The following is a 7537-nucleotide window of genomic DNA, read 5'->3' as shown; positions in this document are numbered from 1 at the left end:
CTTTTTGTACCATCGGAAAGGTTGAGTTTGTCTTTTTGTATGTATAGAGGCTCTGAACGTTGATTAGCAAATTTCTTCTGAGACTGTGAAGATCCCTTCCAAGCAAAGAAGTGCTTCTTTACTCCCAAAATGAAAATAAAATGATTGATGGACAAAGTAGATTATTACTTAATAAAAACTGAGGAGAAAAAAGGCTGCATATAATAAACAACATGGATAAAGATCTATATTTTATGTTCAAACATATGGGAAAACTATATATTTCAATACATTTACTCTCATGTTTCAATGTTGGCAGCCCTAACAATTATTGTAGATGAAGTCAAACAAAGTGAAATTGATAATACTATGTTAATTTAATTTAGTTAAACTCAGAACAAATGAACAATATTGTGTCATTCCGTCACTTCCTGTTTCACTGGAGTATAAACAACAAACAAAACCATCAGGTAAAATCCCTTTGACAAACATCCCCATGGGTAAAACCAAAGAACTGTCAATTCAGACGACGCAGATTGTAATTGACCGTGTAGGGTAATGGGTACAAAACAATACATAAATGGTTAAACATACCACTTAGCACTGTAAGGGCAATACTAAAAAGGCATAAAACATACAGAATGGTTGCAAACTTGCCAGGAAGAGGATGTAAGTGCATATTATCCCCATGGAATATGGTGGGAGGTCATAAGTAACCCAAGGATCACAGTTTAAGAATTGCAGATTGATCTTGGCTTCGCCAAGTCTAAACAAACCCATAAAATGGTACCTCCATACTAACAAACTCTTTGGAAGGGTTGCACAAAGACAGCCCTTACTGAGCACAATAAACAAAAGCAAGCATCTTGAGTTTGCCAAACCTCATTGGAATTATGACTGGAAGAGAGTGCTAATGGTTTGGCCATACACACCATCAACGTGTTTGCAGGACAAATGAAACGCATACAAGAAGAAGCACCTCATACCTACTGTCAAATATGCTGGTGGGTCATTTTGGAGATGTTTGGCTGCCAGTGGTCCAGGGGCACTATTTAAGATTAATGTCACAATTAATTCAACAAGTACTAGGAAATCTTGACTCTACTAGGAAGCTGAGTCTTGGTCGTAGGTTGTCCAGCAGGACAATGACTACAAGCATACATCAAAATCCACACAGAAATGGTTAAGTAAAAACAACAACCATGTTCTGCAATGGCCATCTCAGTCTCTAGACTTAAATCCCATGAAAAACCTGTGATCTGAAGAGGGGGATATCCCAAGGATATCAATGATTCTAAAAAGGGTAAACAGATAATAAATACTGTATATAATAACCAACTTCAAATATAAATATTCTACTTTCATGCACTTTCAAATTCTCAGCAGTAGGCTAATAATGATTGACAGACACCGAATAAGTCCAATTACAGTTTGGCAGTATACACAGGTTCCCTTTATCAATAGAGAGGGAGAGAGAGAAAAAAAAATCAAGAGAAATCATGGCTTTTGCCACGGTGCTAGATAAATTCATTTTGGTTTCACAGCACAATTTCTAGTTTAAAGGTCAAGAATCTAAGACTATAAAAAGCCCAGAAGAAACTTCTGTTCAACTACTGCAAGAATCAGCAACTGATAGTCCTGAGGGCCAAGAACAGTTGGTTTTCCACCCTCCCTTTACTTGGGGGTGTGAAGACAGCCTGGCCAATCACTAGCACTACCGTAATTACCTGGGAGAAAAGAAAGCCAGGGCTGGATTTAGATTCGAGTTCCAGAGTTGATGATCCCTGAACTATAGTCTACAGTACTACATAAAATATTGCAAAACTAGGGAGGTAAGAATAATAAAGGGCTCAAATGACTCAAAGGAACTTTTATCTCCTTAACTGAGTGCTAGGTCTCTCTGTTTGTTTAATGTCAGTTTGCAGCATGCCGACTCATTTCTGCCCTGCCATTCATCCAGTTAAACATGCATTTGTGATAAAAATGTGTTTCCTTTCGGCCATGGTTAATAAGCTAAGTGTATTTCTTGCCATCCCTAAAATAATGAAACATGGATCTACCACCCTTGAAAATGTGCTTTCATTCAGTTCTTACAGAATTCTTACCATTCTGACAATTCTGCCTTTTTTATTTCCACACCTAGGATAGTCACATAATCAACTGTGGATTAATTGAACTATTACTGTACATGGTTGTTAATGAATCCACTTTGTAACTGTTTATTAAATCTATATGCTGTATTGGCTATCGGTCATTGTAAGATGCTACCAGCCAAGTCCAAGATTTAATATGGGCATTACCAGCTGTATCGCAGATGGGTGGTAGAGGTGTACGGAGGGCTGCTCCTCTACTTTGAATGTCGTCAGCTTTCTGTTCTCAGAAGCAACAGCAGCCTTTCCTAAAGGCACACACAGCTGAGGCTATTGCTTGCTGCCTTCTTTGGGCCTTTTATAAAGGTACAGACAGCTGTGGTTTTTGAAGAGGAGCATAACTGTGTTTACAGAAAGGGAACTTTTTGTTCTTTCCAAACCTTCATCGTATTGGTATTGCTGCTTGTGGAAATGTATGTTCAGGTTTTCAAGTTCTAAATGATAAACGGCAGGCATTTATATAGCGCCTTTATCCAAAACGCTGTACAATTGATGCTTCTCATTCACCCATTCATATACACACTCACACACCGACGGCAATTGGCTGCCATGCAAGGCCCCGACAAGCTCGTCAGGAGCATTTGGGGGTTAGGTGTCTTGCTCAGGGACACTTCGACACCGCCCGGGCGGGGGATTGAGCCGGCAACCCTCTGACTGCCAGACGACTGCTCTTACTGCCTGAGCCATGTCGCCCCAAAAGTTCTGTTTACTTTTGTCCTCACCCACTAAAAGAGGAGTAAACAAGCTGGGTGTGCCTCAGCAGTTTTTTTGCATGTATCTTGTGTGTGTGTGTGTGTCTCGTCTATTTTCCACTTGACATGACCAATACTCAAGTCTTGCCTCCTAGGGCGAAGGAGCCCTTATTCTCATGAAACCCAGGAGAAGAACACATTTCACGTTTTAATACTATTTACATACTATTTTCAAAATATATGTTTTATTTTAATTGATTGTCCCTTGTGTTAAGAGAAATACTGCACAGTGCTCAGGGAAGCCATAATTTAATATCCTTGTTTCAGGATGCATGGTCTCGGAAGGTTAAATCATGCCTGTCAATCTTTATTGCTGCCCAGTAAATGGAATAACCTCTCTCTCATGAATGTATTTATCTTCATACCTTTCCCTGTTGTCCCTTCTATATAAATGTCATTCTGAATTGTATGTTTTTGTCCTCATAAACATTTATGTAAAAAGGTTATTTTATTGGTTTCAAGATGTTTTGAACTGGCCAGGGAACCTTAAATGATCCTGATTAATATACTTCAGTGAGTGCGGGAAGGTAAACAGAAAGGGAAAGCAGTGATGAATCATGATTGGTCCTCTGTCCAGGCTTTTTCCTGACAGCAATCTCATAGTGACTTTCCTCACACCAGAGGAGTCGAAATGCCTCAAAAAAAAAGCGTAGAAAGAATCTACCTTTCTTCTCTCGGATTATTGAGCTGGCATGGTATTCTACACTGTACACATATGCAGATCATTACGTGAATAGCCGTGTCAATTCTCAGAAAGGTAAGCTCAGACAAGTCGAATCGAAATGTTTACAAATGTTAACATGTTGAGAGCAAATCATCTTTGTCATCATGAAAAACACCTTCCTTTTTTTACAGTTTGGCCATATGTAAACCATAGACAATACAGGCAACCTTAGAGAACCTGTTTTTAAGTCAGTGACCTAAGTACTATCACATTTGAAGATAATTTGAATAATTTTTAAACACTTACTGACTGGTTTACAACCTATGTTATTTCTGATATATTCATTGTCATCTTCTCATGCCAGTCTTAGTGAGACGGGTGCGTGGGGGTTGGAACCAAAATGCACGACTCAGAAACAATGGTTAGATAAAGTCCCGTCAGGGCTTTATTCGGGACGAATCCCAGGAGCTTAGTCAAAACAAGAAAAGTCCATACACGTAGATCCAGCCAAACAAACACTAAACAAACAAAAAGCATGGTGCCGAGGAAAGAGGCAAACTTGTAGTCGGTAGACGTGCAGGAAGGTCCGGTAGCAGGAGCCGTCAGCGGGGCAGAAGTACAGGCGGACGGCAGGCAGAGTCGTAGTCGAGGGCGATGCGGAAGTCGAAACCATGAAACAATCAGCGAGGCAAAGGTACAAAAATGGTAGGTGAAGACGTGGTCAAAAAACAAACGATGGACAACAAAACAGAAATCAATAAACAATAGTCGGTAAACAGGCTTGGATCTTAACGTGAATCAATCAGTAATAATGCTCAAGAGTTGCGTAGTAAACTAGAGGCAGCCAATTTCGCAGTGAACAGTAGCGCGACTGGGATATAAATGCAGGTGTAGACAGGTGTAGACAATTTAGTTAGAGCGTAGCAAGGAAATGGAAAACAGGTGCGATGGATGACAAGTTTAACAAGGTAATTAGTAATCGTTAGTAATAAACCTATCCTGCCCTAGCATTAGTAAATTAGTAAATGACATGCACGAGAAACGTAAGGTAACATGAACACATGATTAGTTTGTTAGTTCTACCCAATCCTGATCTAGCGTTAGTAGTTTTAGTAAATAGACAAATGGAAACAATTAGGGTGTGAATGACAGAAAGAGAGATAGAGAAAAGGCGGAACGCAAGGTTTGCGGAAAGACATGTAAAAGTGTATGTTGAAAACAGTAACCAGTCTCCGTAACAATAAACATAAATCAAAACATAACACAAAACGAAACTAAGATGATAACCACTCAACATAACAAGGTAAAATAATCGTAACGAAACATAACTAGACATGACGAGAAAATAAATCGTAACAAGAAATAAACTAAACAACATGACGAACCTAGACTAACATAATACATGATAAGACAATACAAGACTAAGACAAAATGAATAAACATAAAACATGGCGAGACAGACCTGAAACGTGACACTTAGCATGAATTGCATCATTGCAATGTATTACCAATGTAATGTATGCAAACCATAAAGGGGTCAATCAATATATTATAAGTCATATCTCACAGATTCACAAACTATCCCTAGCCTGTAGAACTCCTAGAACTCCTATCTTCTTTAGAACTATTTACTTTTACAATGAAATTCACTGGCGACCATAACCAAAATGGATCATATTTATGATCTGGATACACATTGTGTTCCCTCTAGCAGAGAAAATGACATACAACTTGAGGACAGCTTCAAAGCTTTCAAAGCTTTCAAAATGGGTTGTCAGTGACACATTGTCATTGAACAAAATGCTCAGAATGCTTTTCACATGTCTGGAGGGTAAATTGCAACCCTCGCTTTAAGAAGAACATGTGCTTGTGACAAGAAAATAAGACTACAGCATAATAAAACATTTTTGATCAAGAAGGGCTCAGTCCAGGCCAAATGCCTATCCACAAAACAAAATCCATTGAGTACAAGTTGTACCCAAGAAAACCTTTACCAAACTTCCTTTATAGAAAACCTGCTGGAATATAGATAGATAGATAGATAGATAGATAGATAGATAGATAGATAGATAGATAGATAGATAGATAGATAGCAGCACCCGAATGAACACTACTCACCAGCTAAGGTGAAGAGGGAGAGAACCATTTTTTGGCAATTTAATTAGGCAGGTTGAATTTAGCCAAGACACCAGGGAATGCTCTACTCTTTGCGAAGAGTGTCATGGGATCTTTAATGACCAGCGTGAGTCAGGACCTTAATTTAACATCTCATCTGAAAGATAAGTCTTCTAATGCAGTGGGGCATTGTGGTTAATTAGGCCAGAGGGAAGATCACCCCCTACTGGCCCATCAACACCACTTCCAGTAGCAACCATTTCCCAGGAGGTCTTTCATCCAGTTACTTCCTCCACAGATTGGCAGCAGGTTACAATGGGTGTGGTTTAGCCATGGGAAACAGGGTGCATTGGCCATGGGCCAATTAGGGTGAACAGGAGGGAATAAAAAGTTGAGTCACTGTCAGTTAATCTGTCGTAGAAGCCTTGAGTGGGGATGGTTTATTTTAAGTATCTGATGGAATTTCTGCAGTAGCAGTTTTGGGTTGCTTTTTATTTTAATTCATGAGCATGTTGAAGGTTGCTGAAGTAATATGACAAAGTTTACCTGGAGCTAAGCCAGCGGATAGGCAGAGAGGGGCAAGATTTGAAGGACAGGGCTGCCCAGTCCTGCTCCTTGAGTTCTACTGTCCTGCGGGTTTTCATTTCAACCCTAATTTGGTATACCAGGTTCTGATAATCAGCAGCTCAACGAGATCTCTAGCTTGTTGAATGAGGAGTGCTTTGTTAGGGTTGGAATGAAAGCCTCCAGGTACAGGATTGGGCAGCCCTGATCTACAGTCTGAGAAGAAAGGAAATAAAGGATGTGTACAAAACAGCCTCCTAAATACTGTCCTCAAACTATGCACTGTGAACTGACAGTGGCTGAGCTACATGTTTCGAAGGAAAACCATGGGTCTGCACTGCGATCTGAATACAAAATAATTCCAAGTATCCTCCAAGTATCCTCCTTTCTTTCCCTTGTCTCCTTCACCAATTCAGAACCATTTACTTTTTTTTTACAGCACGCCACCTTTCATGGCTTTTATTAATTTTGGAGCTGCAAAGGTGTGTTTGGAAATGACACTGGCATATTCAAAGAATGCAGTGATGAAGCACACTGCTCCAGTAGTTAAAACAGGGAGGAAGTGAAACCTGAGGGAGGCAGCCCAGCGTGCTCAAAGAGCACTTGAACATTGAGATGTGACGTGGTTGGCCAAGTGCAAAAGGGGAGGGCTGGGCTAGGATCAGGTGACATGTGGAATTTATGGGCAAAAGCTATGGTTTAGTTAGGTAGATGGAGTTACTTGGTGAGAAAAAGCCAGAATCTAGATGTCCAGAGGGGTGGACATCTAGCTTCAGAGCTATTTTGATATACACAGACTATATCCCAATAACCCCAATATAGCTCAGGTTTTACCAGGATATAGCCCGGCTCTTGTCATCTTGTAAAGCTTTCACTTTTCAATCAAATGTAGCTCAGTATTTCACCGAATTTTCACCACAAAAATGTTCAGTTGGTAACGTTGTATTTGTATTATAATATTATTTTGTTTACTTTGCATTTCTTCCAAGTTGTTCTCTTTATTCATTATTGAAATGCACTGTATGCTGTCATTATCAAAGTACTTTGTGACTGGAGGCTCAAATGAGGAGTTCAACAGCATAATTTAAGGCTTGCTGTGGCTAAAAGAAATGGTATCTGATCTCCTTGTTATGTATGGTACTGAGGACCCAAATGCAGACCAGGGGATATACCAAAACATAGTTTTATTTCAGTCCAAGTCCAAAGCCAAGAGATCACAAGACAACCAAGCCAAAACAAGATGCAAAAGGAAAGTAGAAAAAAGCAGTGGTCAAAAATCCAGAAAATCAGAAGGCGAAGGTACATAGGGGTAA

The sequence above is a fragment of the Conger conger genome, chromosome 1 (genome assembly GCF_963514075.1).
Source record: "Conger conger chromosome 1, fConCon1.1, whole genome shotgun sequence".
NCBI lineage: Eukaryota > Metazoa > Chordata > Actinopteri > Anguilliformes > Congridae > Conger > Conger conger.
This window is presented reverse-complemented; position numbering follows the sequence as displayed.